Here is a 13,906-nt window from a genome sequence, read left to right as displayed (position 1 = left end):
GGTCGGTGTGACGTCACACCAGCTGTGTAAAAAAGGGGCCCCATCTCACGCCGTCGCGAGGCGAGGCGGTAGCCACCAACGGCGGCCTAACTCCCGCTCCTCTCACCAGGGGCGCTACGGTCAGAGTGACGTCACACCAGCTGTACAAAACAGCTCCGCTCCTCTCGCCAAGGCAGTCATACAGCCAGATGTTACGATGGTGCCTACGAACAAGGCAGCTCGGCAGAATGCAAAGAGGAAGCATCAGCGAGCTACAGAGACGGAAGAAGAACGAGAAGAACGACTTTCTAAGCGGCGTGCTTCGCAATCACCAGGCTTAACCAAGCTAAGCTAAGGCCGTTTTTATTTTGTCCTGAAGTTTTGTAGTTTCGTTTTCTCACCGATGAGTGGTGGTCGGCGTGCGTAGACTCGTGCTACTCGTGAGTGAAAAACTTTTATTGAACATTTGCGTAGTTCGGCGGCCGCAGGATCCGCGTCGTCTTCATACCAGGCGATCCCTGATCCCGTCTTCGCAAGGTCGGGCCCTCATTCCAGGGCTCCGCTGAGCCGCGCTGCCTCGTAAGCGTGCTGCACCAGGGTCCTTTGGACCGTGAGCTCGCTGCTGACGAGCCGGCTCTCCCATTGCTCCGCACTTGTGTGTTTGTGTTGGTGGAATTTTATGTTTCGCTCACACTCCCATGTGAGTGGTACAGCGTTGGTACCGCCCCGCACCACGGGCATGTGGCTCTGTATTGGGTCGGAAACATCTTGTTTAGTATGTGTAAATTTGGAAAAATACCAGTCTGCAGTCTGCGCCACCCGGTAGCCTCTTCCTTTGTTAGTGCCTTGTGTGGCGGAATATATTTATACCTTAAGCCCCTGTATAGGGCCAGGTGCTCTGCATACCCCCCGTCGCAGGCTCGGGTGCAAAAGTCGTCCGGTAATCCCGCTCGGAAACTCATCGCTCGAGCATGGCCGTCCGCTCTTTCATTTCCCTTAATACCTGCATGTCCAGGTATCCAAACCAGGCTGCGTATGTGTTTTGTGTCTGAGACACGCGCTTTTCTGAGTATGTTCATGGCTGCGGCACCTATCCTTCCCCTAGTGTAGTTCCTACATGCCTCTTTCGAGTCTGTAAGTATGTTTAGAGGTTTGTTTCCCTGGGAGCCGCAAGCGACCGCTAGAGCTATGGCAATCTCCTCGGCTTCTGTTGCGTTCGCAGCCTCTGCCGCTGCACAGGTGATCAGTTCTCCCTGGTGGTCGACTACTACAGCCGCGGCCGTGCGCTTCCTATCCATCAGGTACAGCGCCGCGTCCGTGAAGACCGTGTTTTCCAGATTGGCTAAGCCTCGCTCGATATACTCGGCTCTTGCTTTCCGTCTTCCTTCGTGCAGGTTCGGATCCATGTTCCTGGGCAGGGGTGCGACCCGAATGGCTTTTCTAATTCCATCCGGGACGTCCCTGTACCTGTCAAGGCACTCTTGTGTTTCCACCCCTATTCTTTTCAGCAGTTCCCGGCCTGTTGGCGTGCCTCGGAGTCTCGTATACTGTGCCCTGATTTGGGCCTCCCTCAGCTCTTGGAATGTGCTACTAATCCCTAGCTGGAGTAGTTTCTCGTTATGTGTGTTCCTAGGTAGATGCAGGGCGGTCTTATATGCCTTCCTTAATATTACATCTATCTGTTTCATGTCGGCTTTGGTTGGTATCTGGTAGGGCAGTGAATAGGTGACTCGGCTGACTATCAGGCTGCTCACGAGTCTGAGCGTGTCTTCCTCTTTCATGCCGTACCGCCTATGCGAGACTCTGCTGATCATTCTTCCTACCTGCTCTGCTGCTTTACTTATTAGGCTAATGGTGTGGCTGCATTTCCTGCTTCTTTGCAGCCACATACCTAGCACCCTTATCATGTCTTTCTCTGGGATCCTCTGCCCTTCCAGGTAGACTTCCAGCTCCGTTTTAGTGGGATGTCTTCCGACTCTCAGCAGCTCCGATTTCTCGGTTGAGCATCTGAGGCCTCTTTCTCTGGTGTACTTCTCCACGCACGCGGCTGCTTCCTGTAGTCTGTCCTCCTTCTCCCCCAGAGAGCCCTGGGTGACCCATACCGTGATATCATCGGCATACATCGCGTGTTTTATCCCTGGTATCCTCTCGAGTTGGCGCGCAAGCCCGATCATCGCAACGTTGAATAATATCGGTGATATGACCGATCCCTGGGGAGTGCCCTTGCATGGTGTGCCGAAAGGGTCGCTTCTAAGGTCTCCAAGCCCGACTGTCGCAGTTCTATCGCTTAAGAAGGCCCTGGCATAATTATGGACTCTTCTTCCGCAGTTGGTGTTATTGATTCCCTCCATGATGGCGTTGTGGCTGACGTTGTCGAAGGCCCCCGTTATATTGAGGGCCATGACCACGTTTTCCCCTGCTTTTGGCATCGTGGCTAGAACCTCCTCCTTAAGCTGTATTAGGATGTCTTGGGTGGACAGGTTCGCTCTAAAACCGTACATGCTATCCGGGTATAACCTTCCTCCTTCCAGATGTGTTTGAATCCTTTTGGTGATTATCCTCTCGTAGAGCTTACCTAGACATGATGTTAAGGAAATGGGTCTGAGGTTTTCGATCGATAGCTTTTTGCCTGGCTTTGGTATCATAACCACCATTGCGTGCTTCCACTCTGCTGGAACCGTGCCGGATTGCCAAAGCTTATTGAGGTACACCACTAGCTGGTCTATGGCGTTGTCGCTGAGATTCCTGATTAGTGAGTTGCTGATTTTGTCTGCTCCCGTTGCCGTGTTCTTTGTGGCCGCTCTTACCGCCTCGATTACCTCTTCCTTGGTGATAGGCCTGTCCATGTTTAGATTCTCTTCGCCTTTATACTCTTCCTTGTAGCTTTCTATCTGATCCTTCCCGTAGCATTTTATCCTAACTTCCTCTAGCAGCTGTTCCTCGGTTCCTTAATATTGATGTACCAGTCTCTGTAGCGACTTGCTGCCTTCGGTTTTGCTTTTGGTTGGGTCCGTGAGGGCTCGGAGAATCTGCCACGTCCTAGCCGTGCCTAGCGTGCCATTCAGCGAATTACTGAGCTGCTGCCAGTCCTGCCTTGCCAGTTGTATTGCATATTGCTCTGCTTTTTCAGTTATCTCAGCGATTTTCCTTTCAAGCTTTCGGTTTAGCTTCTGCCTTTTCCAGCGCTTGGTAAGCCCTCGTCTTGCCTCCCATAGCCCGATGAGCCTTTTATCTACTTCCGGTGTTTGCTCTGTTCTATCCACAGCTTTCGTGTATCCCTCCTGGATTTGCCGAAGCTTTTGACTCCACTCCTCTACGGATTCGATTTCGCCCTCTATCTGCGTGCATTGTACCCTGAAAGCGTCCCAATCCGTGATTCGTGCTACTCGTACTCACCCGCTGTGTAAGGTGTGCATGGCCGTCTCTTTGGTTTTGTATGCGTTTTATAGTGTGACATCCGATGCCACTGAAGGGAGAAATAAAGAAGCCTTAATAGGCATAGGATGGCGCCGTTCTTTGCCTGCGCTGTTCGAACGACGTCTCATGCCACTCACCGGTCGTGCACCGTGCGCTGGTGCAACAACACTATTAGAAGACGAAGTCTTCCGTGTGTTTAAATACAATAGGTGAACGTGCGCTGGTGCAACAACACTATTCGAAGACGAAGCCTTCCGTGTGTTTCAATACAATAGGTGAACGCACATTTTACGTCCTGTTCTTCATTTGTTCTCATTCGTGTAGTCGTGAAAATGTCGGCCTTGTCATCCGCTTCTGTGCATTTTCTAAGCGTGTATCATTAGCACATCAATAAAACGAGGCCAGACATCGGTTGTGCTGTAATAGGACAGGCGCATGACGGCATGGTCGCCAGTATCGCGCGCAAGCACAAGAAAAAAAAGTACACGCGGCAGAGAAAAGAAGAGGGGGGGGGGGGAGATTGAGTCGGCATAAAAAGAAAACGATCGAGACAGGGCGTAGGACCGTAGGCGCCGGGCGGCTGCCGTTCCGCACTTCGTTGGCTTGCTGCTGCTGCCGCTCTGACTCACTCCGGCGCTTTTACAGTCATTTTACGTGGTCATCGAGTAAGATGCGTCCATCTTTGCTTGTGCGCGGGTGACACGATGCTTGTTAATTTAGTTCGAGTGCCTATGTTTTAAAACTAATATCCTTACTTTGTATAGGGGTCATTCCACGCCAAACGTCTGGGACGTTTGGCGTGGAATCTCCAATTTGTTCAAAAAAATTCATGGAAACTTATCCCAATGTGCGTAATCAAAGCCGGAAATATTTTTGCCGAAAAAAATTTATTCGTGAGGTGAGGGCAGTTTGAACATTTAGGAAAGGCGAGAAACCAGGCACTGCTCAGTAATAATAAACAAGTTCAAATCTTTAGAAAACACTTCACAAATTTTTTTCATTGACATTTGCACGGATAATGCCTTTCAATATAATTCGGGACTTGCAGTTCTATAGAGCATATATATTTTTAAAAAATCGAGAAAAGTTTGAAAATGTACCATTTTTGCGTTTTTTTGTTTTAAATATCAACTTGCTTTCGGAAATAAGCCGTATTGTTTTTCTAGATGTCCAGTACCTATGTCACAAAATTCAGTGCATATTATAAAAAAAAAAGCGCAGCGCGGAAACAATCGCGTACGCGCGCTGTAAAAAAAAGCAAAAACGCAGAAAGAACCCTGGAAAGCGCGTAGCTTTGCGTGTGCTGCCGCCCTTTCCACTTTGCTCACCGGCGCGGCGCCAGCGAAGACATGGCCGTGCGCGCCGTCGATTGTTCCAGAAGGCCCCAGTGATTTCTACTCATTCTCCACGGAGAGGGAGTAGCCTCGACCATGCTAAGTGATGCCCTCTCTCTTTTCCCCTCGCGTCGCCTACGGCGCAAGACGAGAAAGACCTCGATGCTTCTGTAACCCGGGTCTCCGAGCTTGACCAATGGGGTCGCGCGCCCGGCGCGAGAAGGAGAAGGAGCTTGTGCAGTTGATACTGCGTGTATGTGCGCGCCTGCCTTGGCGCGAAGAACGAACACACGCGGACCGCGCTTATAAATGAGGGGCTTTAACCGCTGTCTGTCAGCCCGAGCCGCCTTTTAAGCTTCAGACAAGCGCGCCCTCTCGGCTCCCGGGAGAACACCACTCGACCAGCCACGGACCAGGGAGGCAACGTGCGCCAGTCTGCGGATAGGCCCCGTCGTATCCCTCAGGTCGTCGGACTGTGCCAGGTGAAAAAATTGTGTTTTGTTTGTCTTTCTCGGTGTTAGTGCAGTTTAGGTGCAAAGATTTTGTTGCATTGTAATCTCTCTCAAGTGTTACTTTGCACGAGTTGCATTTGATTTGTAATTCACTTTGTATGTGCTCGTACGAGTGATTGTGAAATCCTCTGTATCTTCTCTTTTGCTGTGTAAACTTCGTTTTGTTGTCCAAGTAAAAATACAAGAACTAACGGAGTACACAGAACAATTTATTGTCTTTCATTTGTGAAATTTTTGTCGAGGTAATTTTTTTCAAAACGAGAAAAGAGTTTTTGAAGTTGAGCTCTCGCGCAGCAAGTTGCATTGTCTGTTAGCGCCTCTTCACCGCAGAACACGGCACCTGGCATAGCGCAACACTTACGGCCAGATAAGCAGTGCAGTTTGCCATCGCTCGGTATCGTGCATTTTTAGGGCTAGAGCTAAAGAAGATGTCTACATTTCGTCTGGCCACATTGTCGGCAGTGTCGTGCTCTGCGACAAATAGGCGTTAAAAGACGCCGCAACTTGCGGCGCGAGAGCTCAACGTCAAAGAATTTTTTCTCACTTAAACAGAAGTTTCCTCGACGAAAATTTTAGAAATTAAAGACAATAAACTGGTCTATGTGCCCCGGTATTGCTGGTATTTTTACTTGGGACACCTCAGGGTGAATTTAACGAGTGTTTCTGGCTAAAAACGCACTTTTTTCAACTTTAGTATTTTTTTTTACTTCCATGTACGCAGTTTCATCACCTGTAACATTTGTTATAGGTACTAGATAACTAAAACACAAAACTGCTATTTGCGAATTTCCGAGAGCAATTTGATGGTTAAAACAAAAAAACAGCAAAAATTGTACATTTTCATACTTTTTTTCGATATTTCAAAAATATTCGCGCCTCATAAAGCTGCATGCTCCGAATTATATCGAAAGGCATTATCTGCGCAAATGTCAATGAAAAAAACTAATGAAGTGTTTTCTAAATATTTGATTTTTTTTTGTTAATGATTGAGCAGTGCATGGTTTTCCTCCTTTTCTAAATGATCAAATTGCCCTCACCTCGCGAATAAATTTTTTCTGCAAAAATATTTGCGGCTTTGATTACGCACATTAGGATAAGTTTCCATGAATTTTTTTGAACAAGTTGGAAATGGTCAAGTGCAACGTCTGGGACGTTTGGCGTGGAATGATCCATAGCTGTCCACTAATTTGCTATCGCAGTCGATGCCTCGCCCTTCGGGAGAAACAGCGACTTTTTTTTTAATACGGTTTTTCAACTCATGCATAATTTGAATGCGGCGTTCTCCCTTTCTTTTTCGTTCCTAGATCAATGATATCATCAAATCGCACAAACAGCGATATTTGGTACCACTTCGCAAGATTGCAGGACGGCAAGGCGAAATGCAGATACTGTCAAGCTGTGCTCTCTATGTCATCTGGCTCGACTGGAAATCTTCGACGGCATTTGAAGAAGAAGCACATTACAGTGCCCTTTGCCCGAGTTGAACCCCGCCGCTCCCGATCACCTTCCTCAAGTGGCGAGAGTTTGGACGACCCTGCTGCTCGTTCCTCGGGCCCGTTGCCAAGCTCTTCAAGTTCAAGGGGCCACAGCGAATTATCGGACCATTCGGATGCGCCAGAAAGTGGTCTGCCGTCGCCAGCTTCGACTTCGACGGCTTCGTCAACCCCATTCTCCATGCCTGGGCCAAGATCAAGCCAGTTCTCGCAGTCATCATTGACTCGATATGTCGATGCAGTTAGACCAATGTCAGCGCAGAAAAAAAGGTTGATTGATGTTCAATTACTGAAAATGATTTGCAAAGAGTACCACCCGTTTTCACTGGTTGAATATAAGGAATTTCGAGAATTCATTAATATTTTAAATCTAAATCACAGCTTACCGAGCCGCAAGACACTGAAAAATAGTTTGTTGCCCTCGGTTCATAGCGAACTCCTAGACAAAATTAAATCGGCTCTGCTCGATGCCCCAGCTGTTTGCCTGACGTGCGATGGATGGACTAATATTAATAATACTAGTTTTTATGCCATCACTGCTCATTACATTGATCAGGCTACGTGCTTACGATCGTGTCTGATTGAATGCTCGGAATTTTCTGACAGACACACGAGTCGCAATATAGCAGCCTGGATAAATGAAGCTCTAAGAAGGTTTGCTATCAGAAACAAAATTTGTGCAGTTGTCACTGACAATGCCGCTAACATGAAAGCAGCCGTCACAGAATTAAATCTGCGACATCTGGGTTGTTTTGCGCATAGTTTAAATTTGGTGGTCACAGATGCCATTTCGGCATCCATTGGGGCAAAACTTGAAAAATCCAAGTCCATAGTCCAGTACTTCAAGCAAAGCAGCTCGCCACTCGCGAAACTTCAGGATATGCAAGCTTCGTTGAACAAAGATAAACTTAAATTAAAGCAAGATGTTCCCACTCGGTGGAATTCCACCTCTGACATGTTAGAGAGGTTACTCAGAAACAAAGAGCCACTCGTTACAACTCTGGCATTACTTGGTTACAAAGAGCAGCTAGATGAACAAGAATGGACAGAACTGGCCCATGCTATTCAGGTCTTGTCAGTATTTAATGATGTAACAACAGAAATTTCTGCTGAAGCAATTGTGTCATTGTCTAAAACGACTGTTTTGTCCAGGATAATGACAAGAAAAGTAAAACATTATCTTGAGACTAATAGAGACGCTCCTGAGGCTATTGCAAAGCTTGCAAACGAACTCATATATAGTCTGACATGGCGATTTGGAAACAGAGAATCAAACGAGTTAATTTCTCAATCCATAATTTTGAACCCACGGTTTAAGTCTCAAGGCTTTGGGGATGATGCGAAGTTTAAGGCGACTAAGAAAGCGCTTGTTTTGAGGGTAAAAGCGACTATCCAAAGTACACAGCCCGGCCCAAGCATTAAGCCCGCAATGCCTGTTCAGACCTCCTCAGTATGGGATGAGTTTGACGCGAGTTTGAGCTCCTTGCAAGGAAACCAAGACCCTACAGCTCAGGCCGTCGTTGAGGTAGATAAGTACCTCAACGAGCCGTACTTGAACCGCATGAATGATCCGCTGAAGTGGTGGGAAAGCAGAAAATTCACCTACCCGAACTTGTATGCACTGGCTTTAAAAAAGGCTTTGTATTCCCGCGACAAGTGTACCCTGTGAAAGATTATTTTCTAAAGCTGGCCGAATTTGTACAGAAAAGAGGAGTCGCCTCACTTCTGATAAAGTCAGCAAAATATTGTTTATCAACCATAACCTGCATTGGATGTAGAACGTTTTTACTGTGGATAATTAGTTTTGTGTATTATGTACTTTGTTGAATGCATTTTGTATAGTACTATACGAAATTATTTCGACATTATATTTGTATGGGTTTACAGCTCACTCGTATTATAGTGAGCATGCGTATGTGAATAAAGTTTACATAAAATTTAGTCTTTGTTCTTATTTTGACCAATTAGATTTTAATGTACCACAAGAACAGAAAGCTCCTGCAATGACGATTGTTATTTTTTTTTTCTGGAAAAATACATCGCATTCTGTCTGTTAGAGTACCATTATCATTCTATCCCCAATATAGTAAAACAAAGGTTAATTACAATTCAAAAATTCGCGCTTTTAAAATAAGTGAATAAGTAATTGATAAATGTTCTCAATACATAGCGAAAGTACCTATAACACGCGCAAGGCCGCGCTTCATCAACGTATTCTTTTTTCTTTTTTTTTTAGCGCGAGGTCACTGCGGGCTTCCGGTCTACACCGAGAGTTCCCTGTAAAGCACCGAGCTCCCGAGTCCCCACCCGGTTGTCTCCCCACAAACATTGACAAAGGCGTAGGAGTCACTTTACGTTTGACAGCATCCCTGTGACGGCCCAAGGCTCCTAGCTTTGTTAAGGGCGCACATTCACCCCCGCACAAAGAAAGCAAGCGTGGCGCACACAATTAGTACATGCGCCGCTCGTTTCGATGCTCCATTCTCACGGCAGGGGATCTCCATGCCGCTTATTCTGCGGAAATATGCGCACTGCCACGTGTTCCGCGAAGGGCCCTTTTCTTTGCTGGCTTTCTTGATGGCGCCGAGGCATCGGGGGCCTCCGCTATCTGATATTTCTGGGACGAGCCAGTGGGTTAGTGGCACCGCCAGTTAGCTGAGAAAAAAAGAAAGAAAACTTGTCATCCTTCGAGAGGCGACGCGCAGGTGGGGCGGGGAAGGAAAAGAGCATCACGCAATAAGGGTAAGGGCTCCCGTAATAATAAGTTTTTCGGAAATTTTCGTTATGTGTTTTTCTTTTATCCAAGCCCTGGGCTCGAGGTTGTGTCAAACTTCAGTGCTGTACGTGGCTACCTTCATTGGTTATCGAAACTTAAGATGGGCCTCGAAATACGGCCGCTCTAACTTCTTTGTTTATAAAACTTACAAAAACGCAAGCAAATGCATTACAAATCACAAGTCGGTATTGCCTAGCTTAGCTAGAGGCCCCGTGCAGTGGCTTGTAATTCTGCAAATATACCTAGGCTTTAACACGTGGGTCGATAAGTAAAGTCTTGTAGTGTATGTTCTCTGTGTGAGAATTACCTTTTTTTAGTTACAGTTAGTTCGGCCGTCTGTGTGAGATCTGCTTCTGTAACTCAGTTTGCCTTTGTACATTTATGTAGACATATTTCCTCTCTTCATCATCTGCATTCGGCAATCGTCCCCATCTTCAAACACTGCCTGGAGAGGCCCTGTTCCTCTCTTAAGAAAAGGAAGAGACCATGCCTGAATTTACTACACGGCTATTTTACTGGTGCATATATCGTTTTGTTTTCATGAAAGCCAAATCACTAGCAGGTTACACTGTAACCTCTGCTATAGAGTTTATTTATTTGGCTTTAAAAAAACGATATGTGCATTAGTAGAATAACCATGTTATAGGCATTTTTACTAATACCTTCGAAATGTTGCACACGCTCACGATGCACGATCGGTGGGAGTCGTGAGACATCGCTCGAACAACAGCTGTCAACGAACGGCGCCATCCTTTGCCAATGATTTGCCAGAAGACACGTTCTGAGCGAAACAGCGCTTGCAGACAACGGACGACAAGGAAGACACAACACCGCAGGACAACACAAAGCGAGGACAAGCTCTGCGAGCGCTCTTTTGCTCGGAATGTATCTCAACCAACTCGCCCAGAAATACGCACTTTGCCAGAAGACCCGGATCGGATTGAACGGTTCTTCGAACGGCTCACTGAACGAGAGAGAAGCGGCCCTCCAAAACAGCCGCACGGCTCACTGAACGAGAGAGAAGCGGATCTCCAAAAGAGCCGCACGGCTCACTGCACGAGAGAAGCAGTTCACCAGAAGAGCGGCTCTCCAAAAGAGCCAAACGGCTCACTGAACCAAAGACCCGGCTCTTCAAAAGATCCGGATCTCCAAAGGAGCCAAACGGCTCACTGAGCCAAAGACCCGGCTATTAAAAAGATCCGGATCTCCAAAGGAGCCAAACGGCTCACTGATCCAAAGACCCGGCTCTTCAAAAGATCCGGATCTCCAAAGGAGCCAAACGGCTCACTGATCCAAAGACCCGGCTCTTCAAAAGATCCGGATCTCCAAAGGAGCCATTCGGCTCACTGAGCCGAAGACCCGGCTCTTCAAAAGATCCGGATCTTTTGAAGAGCCGGGTCTTCGGCTCAGTGAGCCGATTGGCTCCTTTGGAGGTCCGGATCTCTCGTTCAGCGAACGGGCGACCCGTTCACTCAACCAGCTTTCTCGCACTGCTAATAGATGGCGCGCAAATCGCACCCGGCATAGGGTGCCTCGATGCCAGCGCCGCCGTCCAGGGTGGTGACACGCTTTGGCATGCGCCGCGCCGCCGTCTTCTCCGCGCTCGCCATCTTGGGGCAAGTCGCTTTTCGTGCCGCTGCTGTGGAGGGTTTGAAGCCGTGTTTTGCGCTGGATTCTGAGCTGATGAACTGCTTTAATTTACGAAAAATAGCATGCCAGGGTGTTGTGTTCCATTGTGTGCCGGCTCGGCGAAGAAAGGAGCGCGATGTTTTCGTTTTCCACGGGATGAGGGACGGAGAAAATATGGGAGGCGAAAGTGAAGCGTGAGAACTGGAAGGCGAATGACAACGCGAAGATCTGCGAGGTAAGCCACAATGTCTGTGCTCTTTTTATGCATCATTAAAACTTCTTTTTTTGGCTAGTTTGTTCATATAGATAATGTAAAAAAATTTAGCGCGAACAGACACAGACCACGAGTAAGATGAGACACACACACACACACACACACACACACACACACACACACACACACACACACACACACACACACACAAGCGCTTGTGTTTGTGTGCCGTCTTTCTCGTGGTCGTTGTCTGCGCTAAAGCTTTTAGATCTTTTTCTAAATGTCGCTCACAGTTATGTGCTTTCAGTAGGAATAACATTATACCACACCGCTTCGCCCATCCGCTCGTAAGCACTGACTTTGTGCGGTTTGAATATATGTTTTTGCCTTGTTCACCAATCTCGCACTGTGCGCACCAGGAATTTTTGTGTGCCTTCAAAGCTGCAGCTCGAAGCCTAGTTAGAAACGTGAGTACAGCACGTGTTGCATCGCATTGCCTGGCATTGGAAGTAGCGCGCTTTGTTCTTGAGGCGGAGCATTTTGAATTACCAGTTATGTGAAGGCTTACAAGCTAAATATATGAATCATTGCGTCTTTTCACTTTCAGTGAGCTACACTGAACTTCCGTATCATTCACGGAGTGTCTCACGATGATCTTTACTCTCTCGCGATCGCACATTTTTTTTTGTTCAGAGCCGCGTTGAAAACACGTGAAGCAGGTGGACCCCGGTATTTGTCGAAGGAATGCGCCATTGTACTCTTTCAACAGCTGCCCTTTACACTCGATCTTGAAAGCTGGTAGCAGCCGTCGAGGTTTCCGGTTCACGCAGATTAAGGAGCATTCCCCTCTCTCCTTTTCAAAAAAGAATATAATAGAGGCTGACGGGTGAACCTCCCACGTGCTACCTACCCACTTTTGTGGCCAGAGTAGGAAGTGAAAATGCAGTCTATGAACAGGCAGTTTCGGTTGCAAAAACCTGCCTACGAGTCAGCCGTTCTGGAATTTTGCAAGTGGTCTTTTCGCAAGTGCTAAATTCTGCGCAGCACAAATAATAGGCCCCTTCACCTTCCTTTTCTCAAATTATTCACGGGAATAATTTTTCGAGGTATTTGCGATTCGCAACGAACCCAAAATTAGGCCCTCGCGAAAATTAAGTCGTTTACAGTATATGGCTGGTAATTCGACTAGTCGCGAAGAAACTTCTATTTTGAACTGTCCGTCGCTTTAAGAAAGCGGTCGCGAGGAAGCAAGGTGCCTGCGCAGTACAGAAGTTCATCCCGAATACAGCTCTTTCTTCTCCATGTAATGACACATCGCGAGGCGAAGTTCACCGTTGTCAAACGCGCAAATACAGGTCCGAGGTTAAGCCAAATTTAAGTGAAGTTAAATTTGCCCGTCCGACACCCGAATTAGTGCTGTCGCTTGGTTGGCGTCCACAGAAATACTTCGTTATCCTGTGCTTGTAATATCGCACCGCTTCCTTAACGCTTTTTTATTATCTCATTTGTTTGCGTGCACACGACCAGAGGCGCGAAATGACAGTTTCATCGTCTCTCTCATTTTAGCGCCACTTCGAGGAAGATCAGTTTGAGGGCAACAGAATGGATGGACGGCGGCTCCTCAAGTCAAAGGCTGTCCCGACGTTGTTTGATTTTAGACGTAAGTGTTTGCCCCCATTCGGTTTGCTAGCCTAGTATCCGCATCAGATAATCTGAGGAGCACTAGAGCCTCGGATATGTTTAGGTACTGATGAATTAATTTCTTTCTTGCGCGAACAGCTGAGCCGAAGCGAAGAAAGCCGCCTGCACCGCGGCTTTTTCCTGGTAGTTCTACACCTGACGCTACAAAAGGCTCTTCGCCAACCCCTGAGACGACACCTGACCAGGAAGAGACCCTAGCGATGCCTGAAAACACGCGTGAAGATTCAGGAGAACAAATCGACATTTTCTCGCTGTCCACAAGTGAGCTGCGAAAAGAGCTGCAAGACGAAAAAAGAAAACGCAGTCAATTAGAAGAAAGTTTGTTGCAGGCAAACAAAAAGTTGAAAAAAGCTGCAAAAAGAACAAAGCAGCTCGAAGAAAACCTTACAACGTTGATGGCAAATTTGAGCTTCCTAAACCAGGACCAAAAGGCTGCCTTGGAAAAGAAAAACCGGAAGAATTGCTCCTGGGGTGCCAACACGATCAAGAAGGCGCTACAGCTTAAGTTTGCATGTGGTTCGGCCGGCTACGACCTTTTATTGGAACAAGGGCAGCCGCTTCCATCTAGAAGGACTCTGTGCCGGAGACTGCAACACTTAACCTTCCTATCTGGTGTGCTAACAGAAATTCTAACTTTAATGGAAGCCAAAGTGGCTGCAATGTCTGAGATTGAAAGGGACTGCGTCCTTTTCCTAGATGAGCTGGAAATTCGGAGAGGTGTGGAGCTGGACCGTAGCAGTGACTGCTTTCTTGGCAAGATCACGCTCCCCGAAAGTGACCAGCCTGCGAACCATGCCCTTGTTTTCATGGTAGGTGGTTTGAATACCAGATGGAAGCAAGTAATAGCCTAC

The 13,906-nt window shown here is 47.4% G+C and overlaps 1 long non-coding RNA gene across 1 annotated transcript; it reads left to right on the top strand.

Moving 5' to 3' along the window:
* Positions 1–11,199: 11,199 nt before the first annotated feature.
* LOC144107913 (uncharacterized) lies at positions 11,200–13,346 on the top strand. The gene is made up of 3 exons (XR_013309435.1): positions 11,200–11,375; positions 12,921–13,014; positions 13,134–13,346. It is a non-coding gene; the product is annotated as an uncharacterized LOC144107913 (long non-coding RNA).
* Positions 13,347–13,906: the final 560 nt, after the last annotated feature.

The sequence above is a fragment of the Amblyomma americanum genome, chromosome 1 (assembly GCF_052857255.1).
Source record: "Amblyomma americanum isolate KBUSLIRL-KWMA chromosome 1, ASM5285725v1, whole genome shotgun sequence".
NCBI classification, from domain to species: domain Eukaryota; kingdom Metazoa; phylum Arthropoda; class Arachnida; order Ixodida; family Ixodidae; genus Amblyomma; species Amblyomma americanum.
Note: the sequence above shows the minus strand (reverse complement) of the source record. Positions and strands in the feature narration are given on the sequence as shown.